General features: G+C 39.8%; 1 protein-coding gene across 1 annotated transcript in view; it reads left to right on the forward strand.

Annotated features, from left to right (window-relative positions):
* SLC16A1 (solute carrier family 16 member 1) overlaps nucleotides 1-20,352 on the forward strand; it is a 56,118-nt gene that overhangs the window by 1,109 nt on the left and 34,657 nt on the right. The gene's annotated exons all lie outside the window — the stretch shown is intronic.

The following is a 20,352-nucleotide window of genomic DNA, read 5'->3' on the forward strand; positions in this document are numbered from 1 at the left end:
TGCCCTCTACACTATACAGTGATGCTACATCTTGGCTACGTATATTCCTGGTGTTGCAGTTTTTCTTTCTAAATATATTCTGTAGATAATTTAAACCCACTCAGTACTACACTTATCAACGTTGTTTCAAAGCAGTTTGTTCACTTTGTGAAATAATAGCCTTAAACATTCATGAGGTGTTTGATTGTTTAATGCAGGTAACGTGGTACTTCCTTTTGAATTGCATCAGAATGATCACACCACGTAGTGTATCTGATGACTTGGTTTATTAAGCCTGCCTGCTCTGAATTTAGTGATGTTGTAAACATCCCTTTTTATATGAAAATATATATATATATATATATATATATATATTTATTCATTCTGACATGGGAAGCTTAAAGGGATAGTATACCAGCTGAAGAGTATAAAATGAATTGGACATTTGTTCCATTCTTATATATGAACTAGCATTTTTTTTTTATCTCTGTTACCACAAGCCATTTAAATGGGTTTAGTTTTACCAGCGATATCAACTTTAATTTGAAAATAAATATTTGAGTTCTTATCTCTACAACCACTCTCTGTGAGTGCAATACATTATCCTGGTTGTTTGCATAGCTTTTCCATGGGGAATAATTTACATATTGAAATGTTCAGTAAAGATGGGGATAAAACCTGCAAATTAGGAATTTCAAATGACAAAATAAAGCTAAGGAAGTTATTTGTAAGCAATTTAATTTACTCCAGCAGGTAAAATGGATAATGGGGAACACATTACAGCAGAACATTTTACAGTACACTGCTTTTTAATGGGGTTGCCTTTGGCATGTGTTAAAACATGTAGGATTTTGCTTATATAAAATGCCTTTAAATTTATATATTTTTATATATATATTTTTTTTTGTGTACTTAATTGGCATATCTTACCCAGAATCCTTTGCTGCATTGGAAACAATGTAATTCAGAGGTTTTCTGTGGGAAAACAAGCCTCTGGGCCTGCCTAGATTTGTTAATGAATTACACAATGAGTTATTTCTTTCTATATTTTGTGCGTAGTGGAGGATTTTAAACCGCCTTTTATCTCCCCCTAATGAGAGAGAGAGAGAAGAAGAAAAATATATATATATCTATCGCCTCACTAGAGAAAACGGTGAGGTCTTTATCTAAGGCAAGTTTTACCAAACTGAGTACTGTAGCTTCAGATGTTTTGTAATAAACATACTAGTTAAAGGGATGCTGAACATGCAACTTTCTAACTTACTCCTATTATCTTTCTTTGCTCTCTTGGTATCTTTATTTGAAAATGAAGGAATGTAAGCTTACAAGTCGGCTCATCTTTGGTTCAGCACCCTGGGTAGTGCTTGCTGATTGATGGCTAAATGCAGCCACCAATCAGCAAGTGCTATCCATGGTCCTCAACCAAAAATGAGCTGGCTCATAAGCATATTTTTTATGTATTGCTTTAAATTGCATGCTCTATCTTAATCATGAAAGAACATGTGTTCAGTATCCCTTTAAAGCACTTAGTCTAAACTTCAAGTGAATTGTAAATTATAATTTATATTTTTTCCCCTGACAAATTTATAAAGTTTTTATGTCTATTTCCATTCCCTCCCTGTATCATGTAACAGCCATCAACCAATCACAAATAATGCATATATGTGCATTCTTTCACATGCTCAGAAGGAAATCGTGACTCAAATGAAATTGTAAAAAAGACTGCACATTTTGTTAATGGAAGTAAATTGGAATGTTGTTTAAAATTTCCTGCTCTCTGAATCTTGAAAGTTTAATTTTGACTTGAGTGTCCTTTTAAAGGGACACTAGTCAAAATAGTGTTGTTAAATCCTAGCGTTTCAAAAAACGCTAGTATTTATCATTGTTAGAAATATGTGACCTACAATATTATTTATTGTGTGTGTATGTATATGTGTGTATGTATATGTGTGTATGTATATATCTATCTATATCTATCGATAGATAGATAGATAGATATCTTGTGTTTTTTTTTTGTTTGTTTTTTTTTTTCATAGAAAATGTATACCTCAGTGGAAGAAAGCACTCGCAGGACTTTTCAGTAGTGGGTCAACCAAAACACTTAGTGTTAACGTTTCGGGGTTTACACAGATATATATATATATATATATATATATATATATATATATATATATTTCCCCTCTTTCCAACGAGGTGATGTTTCCACTTTTTTGCCAATACCCGTGCTAGCTGTATGACAGTGAGGTGTTTGTTTTTTTTTTGTTTTTTTTTAAAAAAACTCTAGGATTTACCATCCTTTTAAACTATTTAGATTCAGAAGTAGCATGCTGTTAAGAGACTTTCCAATTTACTTTTCATTATCAAATTGTGCAGTCCTTTTTACATGTACACTTTGAGGCACCAACTCCTATTGAGCATGTGAAAACATTTATATTTAACATCTTAGTATTTTAAAGGGACATTCCGTTCAAAGTTGAAATGCACATAGGCGTATGATATATCTGAATAGAAACAAATTTGCAATATACATGAATTAGCAAAAATGTTTCTAGTCGAAGTTAATAACTGTTTTAGTGTTATGTTGACGTTTTTCTTGTGCATGTGACACATAGCTAGAGTTTCTTAGTGCACCAGCGTTTTTAAATTCTGCAGCTTCTCAGATCACCAGTGGGGCTTGTATCATGTCAGCAATTAACAAATTGTATCATTACCAGATGGTGCAAGCACCTTGGCCTCTCTGAGCAAGTGCTGTGTTTAATGCTGGTGCACGGTACATATTTATACACTTTTGAAACGGCTACAGCTTTTATTAGAAGCGTTTTTTGCTAATACATGTATATTGCAAAAATGCTTCTATTCAGAACTTAAATGCACCCATGCGCATTTCAATTTAGAGGCCACTCTTTGAAACTGAGCTGCATATCTTTAAAGGCCAGTCAACACATTAGATTTGCATAATCAACAAATGCAAGATAACAAGACAATGCAATAGCACTTAGTCTGAAGTTGAACTTCAAATGAGTAGTAGATTTTTTTTTTATTTTTTTTTTATATATAACAAATTTGAAAGTTATGTATATTTCCACTCCCCTTGTACCATGTGATAGCAATCAGCCAATCACAAATGCATATACTTATAGTCTGTGAATTCTTGCAAATGCGCAGTAGGATCTGGTGACTCAAAAAGTGTAAATATAAAAGACTGAACTTTTTTTTTTTTTTTTTTTAAATGGAAGTAAATTGGAAAGTTGTTTAAAATTACATGCTGTATCTGAATCATGAAAATTTAATTTAACCTGAGTGTCCCTTTAAAAGCTTTTCTGATTTTATGCGCAACTTATGTTATCTCTTTAAAACTTCTTGACTTGAAGGTTAGGGATGTAAGTCCTTTGATAATACTTCCTGTATCTTATACAAATTATACGTCAAAATTTTGCAAACGGTGCATTTACAATTGTACCTACATAGATATGTTTTCAAAAGTTTTAGCTTTATATGTTTTTGACATTTATCTTGTCAAAATATATTTGTTTTAATGGGGCAAAACACGCTACACTTCATTGTATAGCTTAACCAAGAATAACGTGGTGTGGGTGTTTTTTTTTTCCTCCCACTCCTGTTGTGCAATTTTTGTTTTTCCTGCAAACGTAAGATCAGCTGTTAAAAACGTGTGCCTGGTGTGCGCGTGCTGCTGCATGACAGGCTTATGGAAAAGCGTCTTTGTCGCCTGGTAACTGACGGGTGTGAAAGGACAGTTCTGTGGAAATATTGCTGTCTAGGCTTTTAACCCCTTGTTGCCATATTAGTCATTCAATTCTGTGTTCTGGAGGAACACATTTTACTATGCATATGATAGAACTTTAATCTCTCCTCCTAAGCCCCATTTTTATTTTGTATTTTTTTTTTTTTTCTTCACCTTTTTAGAGAATATACTTATTGCTTTAGTGAGCCTATATACTAATAGGCTAAACACATAGTTAAAGTCCTGCATGGGGATGCACAGGATGCTTTTACAAAAATGTCTATTTTCGTAAAGAAAATGAGATTAACTGTCACACAAATACATTTTCATGTAATTTGTGACATGTTTAATGTGTAGAGACTATATTTACTGAGTTTTATATCCCATGTATGTAATTCTACAAAAGAAATATGCCCACACGTGCAAGCATTTTGATAGGAATGTTTCATAAATGTGCCTTAAATTTATGATGGCTGTAGATCACATAGCATTTTATTGCTTCCTTATGCCCCTTGAAATCTTATTTCATAGTAAATTCTCAATCATCTGAATAAAAATTGTTAGAGGAGGAGAATAAAGTGTTAATTGGCCACATTCAAGGTGTCAATACAAAAGCTTCCAATTGGATTTGTTTAATGGCCAATAAATATAAACACAGGTTTGCTAACTTGTTTTAATACTAAACAATTCCATAAACTCCCTCTTCTAGTTGTCTGTAAACATCAGGTGCTGGGGCAAAGATCTTGAATTACTGTCACAAAATTGCATCAATAAACTGCTTGCGTATGTGGCAAGTGGTGTGTAGAGTATTAAAGGGACATGAAGGTCAAAAATAAACTTTCATTATTCAGAGAATTTTCAGTTATGTTTTCAGACTTTTTTTTTTTTTTTTTTAAAGCAAATCTAGGTAGGCTCAGGAGCAGCAATGCATTACTGGGAGCTAGCTTCTGATTGGTGGCTGTGCACACATGCCTCATGTCAGACTTAAGGGATGTGTTCAACTAGCTCCCAGTGCTGCTTTGGCACTGACTAATTCCTTTACAGGGGTCAATGATCCCCCCCCCCCCCCCCCCCCCCCCGGTATTTAACTTGAGGGTTTTCCAGTTCCCTAGATCCCTTTAAATTCGTGTTGTAGCAGTGTATAACTGTCTTTTCATGTGACCTCTTTATTAGGGACATAACCTTGTTTTGTGATGGCACCTGTTACATGCGTAGAAAAGCAAGGCCTCCCTTTACAGCTGGTCAGATGCTGGCAAACAGCTCCACATGTTAAAACCATGTTAAGGGTCATCCCAGTATTTTTATTGATTACAAATTTTCCCTTTATTTTGCCATTTGATGTAGTTGCCTTTTCCACTTGAACCACCACCTATACTGAGAATTTCAATACTGCATTAATTGGTACATAAATGTAAACAAGAACCAGCTGACAACATTACACTCCCACTGTGGGGGGAGGAGGGAGTTGTAAGAATTTCTATATTTTTTTTGTTTAGGGAGCTAAAATACATTGTCACTCTGATATGGAAGATTATTAAATGTGTAACTGAGATGGTTACTAATATGTAGGGAAAAACTGTTCATAATCAAGTTCAGTTGTTACTCTATGCATAGTTCAGGCACACTCATTTCTTACTAAAATTTAAAGGGACAATCAACACCAGAATTTTTGTTGTTTTAAAAGATAGATACCGGTAATCCCTTAATTACTCATTCCCCAGTTTTGCATAGTCAACACAGTTGTAATAATTCAAGTACCTTGTATCTAAGCATCTGCAGACTGCCCTTTTATTTCAGTTCTTTTGACAGACTTGCATTTTAGCCAGTCAGTTCTCACTCTTTGGTAAATTCACGTGCATGAGCTCAATGTTATCTATATGAAACACATGAACTAATGCCCTCTAGTGGTCAAAATGCATTCATCTTGGAGGCGGCCTTCAAGGTCTAAGAAATTATCATATAAACCTCCTAGGTTTAGCTTTCAACTAAGAATACCAAGAGAACAAAGCAAATTTGGTGATAAAAGTAAATTTTAAAGTTGTTTAAAATGCCCTATTTAAATCGCGTGGTGTGTGTTTTTTTTTTTATTTTTTTTTTTTTTTTTTTAACACTGGATACGCCCAGTGAGGTAGTAAGGAGTATTTGATTGTCAGTCACTTTTTGTGTCCTGCTCATACATAGAAATGCCTCTGGATGGAAACACAAGATTAATCGCTTTGCAGGAATACACTAAACCTGTTAACAGCAAGCATTTGCATAGTTAAAATACAAAAAACTAGAGCATCCCTTTTAAGAGAGGGACAGCCCAGCCAAAAGGCAGATATTGCAAGTACATCATAAGTAAAGCACTTTTTTTTTTTTTTTTGTCAATGGGGCAGGGTTAATTGTCTGCACAATAACATATGCTGGTATTTCAGTCCTGATTTGCCTTTGGTAAAATTACTGCAGAAACGGCTCCCAAGCTGTGTCTTGATTGCTGGTAAGATCTTTCCCAGCTCTGTAGCTTTAAGTTGCCATTGGCAAGTTTGTCCTTGTCACAAGACTTAGTGCTTATAAGAACAGTAGACAGTTTGTTCTGGTTTCCCACTGCCATTGTGCACTTGCCTAATTTATTTTTTTTTCCCCTTCACACTGAAAACCAAATCTTGTCCAAAGAAGCAATTAGGACTGAGAAAGCATGAGGAAACCAATTGTAAAGCTCTGTTCCCTGTTTGAAACTTGAATCCGTTACTCTGGAACATCTTTCACAGACATTTTAAAAGCCTAATACTAAGAACAATTGAAAATTCACATTCTATTACTTATCTCTCCTACCTCCCACATGGAGTGTACTTTCTTATGCTAGCTCTGTTTAAAATGATTTTCTAAAACCAATAATTATATATTGAAGCTTTCTGTATAAGTGGGGATACCGCAATTGACATCCATTTCAAAACCAAAAATAAAAGTAAAGGATCTATTTGTAAGTTAACAATGATTGCTGTCTTTCTTTTGGCTTGTAAGTTAAAGTGAATGTATTAATAATTTTATATAGATATATAAATACATCAGCTGCCTCCTTATTACTGTTTTACCCATCTGTATCATAACCGCTTTTTATTTTTATTTTTTCCCCCTGTCTGTTAGAAAAATTGATTGATTATATATTTGAATTACTTACTTTTTTTCCGATTTCTATCGTCCTCCTCCCACCCGGCACTTCCTTATTCTTCACATGTGACATATAGAGCGGTCCCAACCGTACTATACGTATGTGTGAAGCGCGCACCCGTTCAGCTTTTTTTTTTTTTTTCTGAGCATGCACATAATTTCGATCTATTAAATTCATGAATCCAAACAAAACATAAATTACACCCATCTTTGCTCTTTAGCCTAAATAATTGCTCAGATAATTTTTTTTTTTTTGCAGAAGCGCATGCACGTTCCATGAACACGTATTGCTTCTGGTATGGGATAACATTTTCAAACACATGCGCTGAAGAAGCGCATGACATATCGAAAAAGGGGTTGAACGCCCCGGGGGCGAAACGCGGATTAGCTAGAGTAGCTGTCATTCATTTCAATAATGAGGGGCAACATGGCGGGTGGAGGAAGTGCTGCATAAAAATAGTTTAAAAGGTATATTTTTGGATTTATTGCCAAGATTGTTAAAATTGATGAATTAAACTCCCCCTTATTTGAATAGCTTAACAATATTGCGTTAAGTAATAGGCATGACTTTGCATTCACTTTAATATACTCCAGTAGGTAAAATGGATAATTCGGACAATTTAAAGGGGAGAAAATGTTACAATACACTGAACAAGATGCTGGTAAATTCTTTACTGAATGGACAATGTTTAAATTTTCCTGAGGAGAAATAAGTTTACATTTTATTTTACCTTGACACTGCTTCCTTTTGACCTTATCTTGTGTGATCTATTTTAGATCTCTGAGGCTGCTGGATCATTCATTTTCACCTTTAGATATGCCCACTAAGGACTATCTTCACTGCTAACAAATGTCCTATGTGCTACACATTCTTTGGGGCTATTTACTATTTGGTCAGCTAATCCTGCTGTTTCTAGTAAATGTTTTAAGTTAATATAGTGATTTATTTTAATGACAGGCCAGCAAGATTAAATATCTTGACTCCTATTAGCAGAGAGTAAGTGGGCATGTTAACATAGCTCGCTGCTTTATTAACCCATTGGATTGAAAGTCTGCATCATTTACCATTTTTGATAGTTTTAGCAACTAAGAAGCACCTGTTGCTTTTGTGTAGAGAGGCCAAAAAACAAAATCTAACCTTTTTAAATGGACATTGTACACTAGATTCTTTTTTTTTCTTTGAAAAAAGGTTTTGTATATAAATTTATATAGCCCATCTTGCAGTTTTGTGTTTTTTTTTTGTAACATTGTGCTGATTTTCAGACTTGTAACCAAGCCCCAAAGCATGAGATGTAGACTGAAGTCTACATATTCCTGCATGCTCCTGTTTGTGCAATCTATTTTTTCTTTCTTCATATGCAGGAGAGGGGGGAGATCTGCTTTCTCTTCATCCCTTTTCACTGGGTGTCCCAGCCTAAGCTCATCAACAGTGCTAAACTGGGAGTTTCTAAGTAAGATTTTTATACTGTATTTTTAGATCCGTATCTGTGCATATTTTTTTTTTTTATAGTAGTATCTATTACATGCAGTTATATTGAAATTGGGTTTCACTATTGGTTTAAATAATGCAAATTGACTAAACATGCTAGTTGGTTTTCCAGTGTGTGGGTTTTTTTTTTCTTCTTCCAAAGTTAGGGTTGGCTTTAGAGCTGCAACAACTAATCGTCATAATCGATTATGAAAATAGTTGTCAACGAATCTCATAATCGATTAGTTGGTTTTTCAACCTTTATAAGTATATATTCGTTATTTTTAGAGCGGACTAGATATTTCCCCTAACCTTATTGCTGGTTATTTACCATTGCATATAGATATTCAAGATATTTTTATGTTAGAATGAAGTCAAGGGTTACTTTATTGAGAGGCCCCTTGCCAAAGTAGAAAACACTTAGCATTGGTGAAGAGCTAACAAAGATAAACATCCCACTTTGGTGAAATTGGCAAAACCCTACTTATACACCTCAACAGCCTTTTCTCTGCTGCAGGAAATATAGCTGCAAACAGAGAACCAGCCTTAGCCAGAAGCATGTGGACATTTGAATGCAAAGTTTCTGAAAGAGTGAATAACAGAATGTTATTAACAGTGATAGTCTCTTTCTAGTTCTACCTCTTTTCAAACAGTTTGTGGTTTTGTTTTATTATAAAACTGTGCTCTGCTGCTTAAAAATTGAAGAAACAGTTGTGTTAATGTAAAGTTTTAGTCTGAAGTTTATATTTGTAACACTCCATTATGTGGATTTTATTTAAAACCTAGAAAACTATTATTGATTCTCTTTTTTTTTTTTTATCCGATTAATCGGCCGATTAATAGATTGTGGAAATAATAGTTAGTTGCAGCCCTAGTTGGCTTTTTGCCGTTTCTAAGGAGTGTGGGACAAAAAAATGCAGACCTTAAGAAAAACTCTGCTTATAATGCTAGATACACACTAAAAAGCCAATGCAATAGCACTTTGAAATGAGCAGGAAAATAATTTCTGGAAAATGTAAAAGTTAAAACATCTTGTTCTTCCCCCTGTATCATGTGACAGCCATCAGCCAAACGCACGTTACATATGCTCAGTATGAGCTAGAGCCTCAGTGTGCATATAAAATTGAGAGGGGGGGGGGGGGGGGGGAGATTATTCTCTTATGTTTCAAATAAACTTTAATTTTGACTTAAAGTGAATGTAAACTCTGCTTCCTCTCTATAGTTCGGCATAACAGTGATGTTTAAATAACATGACTTTAATTCATCAAAGTTTTGAAATAATACTAATTACCGTGAATTTTTATGTTTATAGCCTTGCACCCGTCATTATAATCCTCCGCCCGGCATTTGCTATCATTCATTGTAATTTCTATGCACTATCCTTATAACCAATGACAGCTTTAACCACGGGGGGACCCAACCCATTTCTATGTCGTCACGCATCCGTATTGCGCTTGCGCTAGACAGCTCTTCCACCATTCTTATCATAAGCTCGTTCACATTTAGCGCATGCGCAATAGAAAACTTCACGGAGTTCATTCATTATAGAGATACTATACCGCTCGGTAAGTAAATATACTTGCAATATTACGGGATGGAGGATGAGAACGTTTGCTTCGCTACCCAACGATAGTATTCAGTGAATGTACTGATTCACTGAATACTATGTTGATTGACAGTGGAATTGGGTTTTGACGCATGCGCATTGTTTAACTGAGACGGGAGCGCGCATTGCTTGCCACTACGTAAACAGCGGGTGGGACCGCTGTATACGTATTATTGAAGAGAATAAGGAAGTTGAGAGTGGGAGGAGCAGGTATAGTCAAACAACGATATTTAGAAATGAATATAAAAATTATATTACACATTTTATGAAAAAATAAAAGTGACGGTATGGTTAATATACTTATTGGCTATATAATTATACTTTCTCCTGTTAAGTGTAGTCAGTCCACGAGTCATCATTACTTATGGGATATTAACTCCTCCCCAAAAGGAAGTGCAAGAGGATCACCCAAGCAGAGCTGCTATATAGCTCCTCCCCTCTACGTCACACTCAGTCATTCTCTTGCACCCAACTAATAGATAGGATGTGTGAGAGGACTGTGGTGATTATACTTAGTTTTTTATATCTTCAATCAAAAGTTTGTTATTTTAAACAGCACCGGAGTGTGTTGTTTCTTCTCAGGCAGAATTTGAAGAAGAATCTACCTGAGTTTTGTATGATCTTAGCGGACGTAACTAAGATTCATTTTGCTGTTCTCGGCCATTCTGAGGAGTGAGGTAAACTTCAGATCAGGGGACAGCGGGCAGGTTCACCTGCAAAGAGGTATGTTGCAGTATATTATTTTCTAAGGAACGGAACTGACTGAGAAAATACTGCCAATACCGATATAATGTAAGTTTCAGCCTTAAATGCAGTATTAGCAACTGGTATCAGGCTGATATGTATATATGTTTACACTTCAGTATTCTGGGGAATGGCACTTCACTGGGACAATACTGTATGCATATTACTTTTAGCCTAACTTGCAGTTTTTTTTTTTTTTTTTTTTCAAAAAAGCTTTATTGAAAGGTATTCAAAAGGTTACAAGTTTTTCAGAAATGCATGTGAAAACATAGTTATGAGGTCAATACATTGCAAAATTGCGATGTCTAACAATAACATGTGAAAACCATACTCCCCCTGGCTCCCCTAAGCATGATAAATTACTGGCCACTCATAAAACATATGGAGTTTTAGCTCCAAAAAGATCAGAACACAGGTCAATGTGCACTTGTATGTTAAAAAGTCCAAAAGTCCAGCAGTGCACTTTTCCTGGTGTTTTACGGCCATTCCTACTAAGTTATATATACATAATCTAGGATCACCAGAGAGTGGGAGGCAGAGAGTGGAGGGGGGGGGGGGAAAGAGAAGGGGGAAATTGTTTGGGATTCGTTTGTGCAGATCTCATGAAGATTAGGTGGGGGGGATAGGTAAGTATGAGGGAGGGGAAAGGATGGGGGAGGGGGGTGGGGGTCAGTGGATGGATCAGAGGTCCGTGCAGAAGTCAGAGTTTCCCTACACTGTCCGTTGTCTGTGTGTCGCCCAGTTTTCCAACATCATCTCGTGTGTGTCCACAGTCCCATGCTGAATGTGGTGATATCTTTCTAGGTGTAGCAGCGTATCTACTTGTTCTTGCCATTCCTTAAATGTCGGAGTGGTGCTGGATTTCCAATGCCTTGGGATCAGCAATTTGGCTCCATTCAGCATAATCAGTAATAGTGCTCTACTGGCTTTACTAGGCAATTTGGGCAATGAGAGGTATAGTAATGTTTTTGGGCTATTCTGCAGAGGTTTCCCCAGAACTAGTTCCATGTGATTAAGGACGCCAACCCAAAAATCATCTAGCTTGGGGCATTCCCACCATATGTGTGTTGGTGTGCCAGTTGCGCCACAGTCCCTCCAGCATTTGCCTGAGGCCTGTTTATAAATCTGCTGTAGCCTGCTGGGCGTGAGATACCACCTTGCTAGGCATTTGAAACTGGATTCCTGCACTCTCATGGAGATTGAGGCTGACTTGGTCACTAAAAAGGCGCTCTGCCAGTCCCCATGGTCAATCTCAGTTTGCCATTCCTTTTCCCACATTTTCGTGTAGGAAGGGGGCGTCTGGGCGTCATCAGACAGTAGTAGTTTATAGAGTAGTGAGATTGCATGAGCAGTTGGTGAGTCCTTCAGGCACAAGGTCTCGAAGGTGGTGGGCGCCCTGGTGAAGCAAGGTCTGTGTTTATGTGTCGCAATGTAGTGGTTTAACCGCATGTGGGAGTACCAGTTCATCTCCAAATGAGGATGGTCCATCAGGATGTCCGCTAATGTCTTGAGCTTGTGTCCGTCTGTCAGTGACTTGATGACGTAGTTATTTAAGGGAGTGTCAGCGGTGGCTCTATTATCAGGGTAATTCCATGGTAGTGCAGCATTGTGATAAGTAGGGGTTAGTGGGGAATGTTTAGTTGTTATATGCATGGTGGTGTTTATTATCTTGTCCCAGGTGGAATAGAAATCTGCCAAGAGGGGATACGTTTTTGTGGCTGTGTGCCTATCCTTTTCTAGTAGCCAGGCACCTAGGCCTGCGTTGGTTGTGTTTAAAATATCGCAGTCCAGTCGTATCCATTCTTTGTTGGGGTCATTCGAGCACCAGTCCAGCAATCTACCCAGTGTGATTGCTTGTTTATATGTTAGTATGTTTGGGACCCCCAAGCCCCCCCTGTCCCTAGGTAAGTACAGAGTTCTCCTGGCAACCCTTGGTCTGATCCCTCCCCAGATATATTGTTCGATTAAATTTTGCATTTTTTGCAGAAAGTTCCTTGGAAGGGGGATTGGTGTTGTTTGGAGGATATAAAGCAGTCGGGGTAGCACGTTCATTTTGACGACATTTATTCGTCCTAGCCAAGAGATGGATTTATTCTTCCATCTAGACAGATCTGCCATCAGCGTGGTTTCTAAGCTCTTGTAATTTTCTCGGAATACAGTCTGAGCATCCGGGGAGATGTAAATCCCCAGATACTTCAGGCTGTCTCGTTTGAGTCTCAGGGGGCAAGCACCTAATGTTGTAGTCAAGTCTTCTATGTTGTATGTGATGTTCAATATTTCTGATTTGGCTACATTAAGGTGGAAGTTGGATAGTTGTCCATACTCACTAAAAGTGTCTATTACCCTAGGGAGGGAAGTCTCTATGTCAGTAAGTGTCAAGAGGACGTCGTCGGCGTATAGAGCCAATTTGTGTATGTTTGATTTAGTTTTAATTCCCGATATTTGGGGGTCTTCTCTAATTTTCTGCGCCAATGCCTCGATTGAAATAGCAAAGAGAATCGGCGAAAGTGGGCATCCCTGCCTGGTCCCATTTCTAATATGAAATCTGTCTGATAGAAGGCCATTAACTTTTACCCTAGCGGAGGGGTTTTCATAGAGAGTAAAAATCTGTTTAATGAAGGTATCGCTAAACTTCATTCTAGCCAGTACCGCTTTTAGAAAGGCCCAGTGAACTCGGTCGAACGCCTTTTCGGCGTCCGTCGAGACCAGTATAAGGGGTGTATGCTGATGCTGCGCGTGAGATACGAGCTGTAACGCCTTCAGTGTGTTATCGCGCTCCTCTCTCCCGGGTACGAAACCCACTTGGTCTGGGTGTATCAGCGTGGGCAAGATCCGATTGATTCTGTTAGCTAATACCTTTGCGTAGATTTTTACGTCCACGCTAAGGAGCGAGATCGGGCGGAAGTTCTCTGGCCTATCCGGGGTCTTACCCTGTTTGGGGAGGACAGTGATGTTTGCTTCAAGCATTTGTTCTGTGAAGCCGCCCTCTTTTAACAGTGAATTAAACAGGAGTGTGAGAGGGGTTAGTAAGTGATGTATGAAGTCTTTGTAGTATTTTACCCCCAGTCCGTCGGGCCCGGGGCTCTTTCCATTTGGCATGCTCTTGATGGCTAGTTTAACCTCGTCAGTTGTTATCGGTCTGTCAAGTTGCTCAGAGTCCTCTTGAGAGAGTGTGGGAAGATGTATGTCTCTTAGGTATGTGTCTATTTTTGATTGTGTGCTGTTGTTCGTGATGTTGTACAGTGTCTCATAATATCGTCGGAATGTCTCGGCTATTTTCTCACTCTCTTTTTGAATATGTCCCGATGCATCTGTTAACGAGTATATGTGTGTGCTTAATTGTTTGCGCTTCAGCGCCTTAGCTAGTGAGGAGCCTATTCTGTCATTCATCTCGAAGCATTGATGCCCTTCTCTGGTATTCTTTGATAAGATGGTTATTCAAATCTATCTTTACTGTGTTTAGGGATTTTAAGATAGTGGGAGATGAGGGGTTCTTTTTTAGTTCAGTTTCCCAGTAACGTATCTGAGATAGGGACGAGTTTAAAAATTGTCTGTTTTTGTTTGGTTTCTATGGCTTTAAGCCTTATGAATTCGCCCCTCGCCACACATTTGTGTGCTTCCCAAGTCAAGGAAGTGGGTAGGGCGTCCAAAGGGTTTTCGTTAAAGTAGTGTCTTAGGGTTGTGTCAATTGCCAGTTTATGCAAAGGATTGTCTAATGTGTGTTCGTCAAGTCTCCACTTATATGGCTTTATGGGAACATCTGGCCACTCAAATGTGCATTGCACAGGTGCATGATCTGACCAAGTGATTGGCAGTATATCAGCTTTGTTGACCAGAGAAAGGCCCAATTGGTCAGTTATGAGGTAGTCAATTCTGGTGTAGACATGGTGTGGGTGTGAGAAGAAGGTGTAGTCTCTGGTGTCTGGGTGTAATGTCCTCCATATGTCGTGTAGTTTTAATGAGCGAAGTTGCGAATTGACGGTTTTGATTACTCTGTGTGGGATATTAGTTTTCCCTGATGAGGTGTCGTGGGAAGGGACCAATGGGAGATTAAAGTCGCCTGCTAGAACTAATATGCCCCTTGTATGTTACAGTATTAATTGTGTCAGCTGTTTGAATGTGGTGTGCTGACCCTGGTTTGGCTATTGTGATGTAAGAGCCAAACAGCGTTCCCACCACTAACAAGTATGTTCCGTTGGGGTCTTTAAGAACCTGGGTTGGTTGGAAAGGGATCGTATTTTTAACGAAAATGCCCACTCCGCCTTTTTTTGAGCAGCCCGAAGCGAGGTAAAAGGTGTTATATCTTTGTGGGATGTTTCTGGGTTCCCTCCCTTTTTTGAAATGTGTCTCTTGGATACAGATAATGTCCCCTCCGGCCCTATGTAACTGTGTGAAAGCAATTGATCTCTTTTCAGGGCTATTGAGCCCTTTTGCATTAATTGTTATGAATCTAATAGGGTGCGGCTGCATGTTGCTGAGGTATAATGAATCTAATTAGGCAGTATCAGGGCACGGCAAGTATTCGCTATCTGTCTGTTTGTGTGCGAGTGTGCCTGGGGCTGGACAAAGTCTGGCTACCTTACGCACGCTACTCTTTTGTAAGTCTGTGGGGTGTGTAGTTTCTAGGTCTCTCTGCTTCGATGTGCAATGGTAGGAGGAAGGTGGGTCGGAGATAGGAGGAGTGGAGGGGGGTAGGAAGGGAGGAGGAGGGGGAGGTTTAGAAAGGGTGGGGGGGAGAGTAAAGTTGCAAACAGTTATAATATACTTACAATTCGGCTACTCTGCCGTGTGAGCTAATGTTAGATAAGTATATTCAACTCTATAAAACTATACAAACAGTGATCAATGACAATGAGTAACTAGACAAGTAGGGTAGTATCCCCGTCAATAAACCCAGCATTTGAAAAAGTAAACTTTAAGAGTAACATTACATTACATTATATCACATACGACCTGTCGCCTGGATTCAGGAGCTGTTCCCTGACCTGGGCTGTAGGAGCGAGCAGTCCATTTGTTGATGTGGCTCTTCCACATCATCGGCAACAGTCACTAGCGAGGGGTGTTTATGGGAGCCCCGCTCAACAGAGGTTGTGGGTGTAGATCTCGTCCGGCTCCCCGAAGGAAGCCTCGAGGCTGTGCCATCTTTTGTTGAGACATCTGTCTGGATGTGTATCTGCAGGGCCTCACAAAAGTGAGGTAAATCATCTTGGGTTTTGTAGATAGCCGTGGTGTTGCCTTTGGTGGCGATGATGCTGACCGGGAATCCCCAGCGGTAGGCGATCTTCCTCTCTCTGAGCACTGTGGTTATATGGTTCAAGTCCCTCCATTTCTGGAGTGTTGAAGGGCTCAGGTCTGTAAAGATCTGGATGCGGATGCCTGCATGTGTGAAGTCTGGTTTCTGTCTTGAGTGTTTTAGAATGTCTTCCTTGTCTTTGAAATGCAGTAGCTTTAGGATTACATCTCTGGGAGGTGCTTTAGGTGGTGGCTTTGCCCTGAGGGCTCTGTGTGCTCTTTCAATCGCTACCTCTGGAGCATTTTCATCCCCTTTTAACGTGCGGAACAAAGCTTGAAGGCAACCCTCCAGGGCTCCTGGGTGAATAGATTCCGGAATTCCCCGCACTCTCAGGTTGTTCCTCCTGCCCCTGTTGTCGAGATCTTCAACCTTCTCTAGCAGATTGTATATGGTTTCTTCTTGATCATATAGGAGGCGGGACATATGAGTGATGTCGTTACTGGTGGTATTGTGATTTTCTTCTAAGTTGGTAACTCTCTGCGTCACCCTTGTTAAGTCCCTTTTGAGGTCACCATACCAGCCCTTTACTTCAGTGAGCATCTCTTTGAAATCATCTTTGGTGCATAAAGATTTTAGATCTTCTTTAGTGATTGATGAATTATTGGCAGGAGCAGGGTCGGGGTTAGCAACCTGGGCCCCAGGCTGGGGGTTGGGGGCGATCATGGTGCTGTCAGAGATGTGTTGAGCTTGTTTTGGAGTGGATTCAGGCTGTTTTAGGAACTGCTGCATAGTTCTAGGTTGTAAGACGTTATCCAGCTTGGCTGTTTTTTTCCCTGGCATATTTATATGGAATGGTGGGAGTTGGTGCTAGTGGTGAGAGTGTGCCCTTTTTGGGTTATTATGGGTTGGAGGTATAGGTAAAAGTTCAAATATGTTTAGGTTGAGGTTTGGGCTGGTTCCCTCTATACACAGCCAGAAGTTATAATCAAGTGATCTGCTCCTACAGCAGCGCAGCACTGAGACTTTCCAGGAGTTGTGGCTGTCTTGGGAGTGAAGGGTGGTGCTGCTTGTTGTGGTAAGAAGATGTAACCCCAAGATGTGTGCAGCGTGGGAGCTTCACAGAGGCTGTTGTGAGTTGTGTGATGCAAGCCCCATATACTGATCTGATCGCTGGCGGTATTTGTACGATGTGACTTTATAGTGCCTGCTATCTCACCGCTTATCTGAATGTGGCGGGGGTGTCCTTTCTCCCGCTGCAGATATTAAACTATGTTTTCCCCTGGGAGGTGTCTGCTCGCCTAGCCCCCCTGAGTTGCGATGGGTGTCTAAGCAGCAGAGCGGTAAGTAGCTTGGGATGTTAGTTTTCGCGGCCCCCACTGTAGGTTATCTCACCTCGTGGCCAAGAAGCGTGCACTGCGCCCTGAACGCGCTCCAATCTTGTGAGGCGGTAAGAGGCTGTGATCGCGGCGGCGATTTTAGAAGGTCTTTGGTGGGGAACAGCGGCTGTTAGGTCCGTGCGTAGTTTCTTATCTAATCGGGCCCGGCCCTGATGTTAATAAGGCCCAGGGGCGCGATGTCTCCCTCAGACCCGTGCGGCGCCTGATGATATGAGCGCGCACGGTCCGATTCTTAGGGGTTTGCAGCCGTTGGAGTGTTGCACCAGGGTCAGGGGACCATCACCATTGCAGTTAAGGGTTCATAGAGGTTGAGGTCGTGGATGGCTGCTGGGTTTAGAGACTTAGGGCCTAGGAGCTATTTCTTCACGCAGCCATTTCCCAGAACGGCCAAGCTCCGCCCCCCCAGCAGCAGGCTTTTTAATGACATTTCATATAATTAGATTTTAAACGTTTGCTGGCATGTTAAATCGTTTAATTATCTGAGGTACTTGGTGAGAATTTGTTTTGGGCGTTATTTTCCACATGGCTGTCGTTTATTTTAAATTAAAGACAGTTTCTCTGAGCTTCCCTCACTGTTGTGTGTGAGTGGGAGGGGCCTATTTTGGCGCTTCTGCTACGCATCAGAAATTCAGTCACAAGTCTATCTTCTCTCCCTGCATGATCCGGAACGTCTCTACAGAGCTTAGGGGTCTTCAAAACTTATTTTGAGGGAGGTAATCACTCGCAGCAGACCTGTGAGATTGTGCTTTGACTGTAATAAAAACGCTTATATTTTAATGTTATACGTTTTTTTCTGATATTAAGGGTTAGTCATCCATTGCTAATGTGTGCAATCCTTTGCTAATTTTATGCTTTTACTGGGAAAAATTTGGTTTATAACTAATCCGGTTCATTGTTATTCAACTGTCATAGTTTTTTCTGTGCTTCTTAAAGGCACAGTACGTTTTACATATTACTTGTAAATTTAGTTGAAAGGTATTTCCAAGCTTGCTAGTCTAATTGCTAGTGTGTTAAGCATGTCTGACTCAGAGGAATATCTCTGTGCTATATGTGCAAAAGCCAAGGTGGAGCCCAATAGAAACTTATGTACTAATTGCATTGATGCTACTTTAAATAAAAATCAATCTGTACATGTTGAACATCATTCACCAGACAACGAGGGGAAAGTTATGCCGACTAACTTGCCTCACGTGTCAGTACCTGCATCTCCCGCTCGGGAGGTGCGTGATATTGTAACGCCAAGTACATCAGGGCGGCCATTACAAATCACTCTACAGGACATGGCTAATGTTATGACTGAAGTTTTGTCTAAATTGCCAGAACTTAGGGGTAAGCGAGATCACTCTGGGGTGAGAACGGAGTGCGCTGATAATACTAGGGCCATGTCAGATACTGCGTCACAATTTGCAGAACATGAGGACGGAGAGCTTCATTCTGCGGGTGACTGATCTGATCCAAATAGACTGGATTCAGATATTTCAAATTTTAAGTTTAAGCTAGAAAACCTCCGTGTATTGCTAGGGGAGGTATTAGCGGCTCTGAATGATTGTAACACGGTTGCAATCCCAGAGAAATTATGTAGGCTGGATAGATACTAGTACTGACGTCTTTCCTATACCTAAGAGGCTTACAGAGATTATTACCAAGGAGTGGGATAGGCCCGGTGTACCCTTTTTCCCCCCCTCCTATATTTAGAAAAATGTTTCCAATACACGCCACCACACGGGACTTATGGCAGACGGTCCCTAAGGTGGAGGGAGCAGTTTCTACTCTGGCTAAGCGTACCACTATCCCGGTGGAGGATAGCTGTGCCTTTTCAGATCCAATGGATAAAAAGTTAGAGGGTTACCTTAAGAAAATGTTTGTTCAACAAGGTTTTATATTGCAACCCCTTGCATGTATTGCGCCTGTCACGGCTGCGGCCGCATTTTGGTTCGAGTCTCTGGAAGAGACCCTTGACTCAGCGCCAATAGATGAGATTTCAAACAAGCTTAAAACCCTTAAGCTAGCTAATTCTTTTATTTCTGATGCCGTAGTACATTTAACTAAACTTGCGGCTAAGAATTCCGGATTCGCCATTCAGGCACGCAGAGCACTGTGGCTAAAATCCTGGTCAGCTGATGTTACTTCTAAATCTAAATTACTTAACATACCTTTCAAGGGGCAGACTTTATTTGGGCCCGGTTTGAAAGAAATTATCGTTGATTTCTCCAACATAGGTGTGTCCGGTCCACGGCGTCATCCTTACTTGTGGGATATTCTCTTCCCCAACAGGAAATGGCAAAGAGCCCAGCAAAGCTGGTCACATGATCCCTCCTAGGCTCCGCCTACCCCAGTCATTCTCTTTGCCGTTGTACAGGCAACATCTCCACGGAGATGGCTTAGAGTTTTTTAGTGTTTAACTGTAGTTTTTCATTATTCAATCAAGAGTTTGTTATTTTCAAATAGTGCTGGTACGTACTATTTACTCAGAAACAGAAAAGAGATGAAGAATTCTGTTTGTATGAGGAAAATGATTTTAGCAACCGTAACTAAAATCCATGGCTGTTCCACACAGGACTGTTGAGAGCAATTAACTTCGGTTGGGGGAACAGTTTGCAGTCTCTTGCTGCTTGAGGTATGACACATTCTAACAAGACGATGTAATGCTGGAAGCTGTCATTTTCCCTATGGGATCCGGTAAGCCATGTTTATTACGATTGTAAATAAGGGCTTCACAAGGGCTTATTTAAACTGTAGACTTTTTTTTGGGCTAAATCGATTGATTATTAACACATATTTAGCCTTGAGGAATCATTTTATCTGGGTATTTTGATATAATAATATCGGCAGGCACTGTTTTAGACACCTTATTCTTTAGGGGCTTTCCCCAAGCATAGGCAGAGTCTCATTTTCGCGCCGGTGTTGCGCACTTGTTTTTGAGAGGCATGGCATGCAGTCGCATGTGAGAGGAGCTCTGATACTTATAAAAGACTTCTGAAGGCGTCATTTGGTATCGTATTCCCCTTTGGGTTTGGTTGGGTCTCAGCAAAG

The sequence above is a fragment of the Bombina bombina genome, chromosome 3 (assembly GCF_027579735.1).
Source record: "Bombina bombina isolate aBomBom1 chromosome 3, aBomBom1.pri, whole genome shotgun sequence".
NCBI classification, from domain to species: Eukaryota; Metazoa; Chordata; class Amphibia; order Anura; family Bombinatoridae; genus Bombina; species Bombina bombina.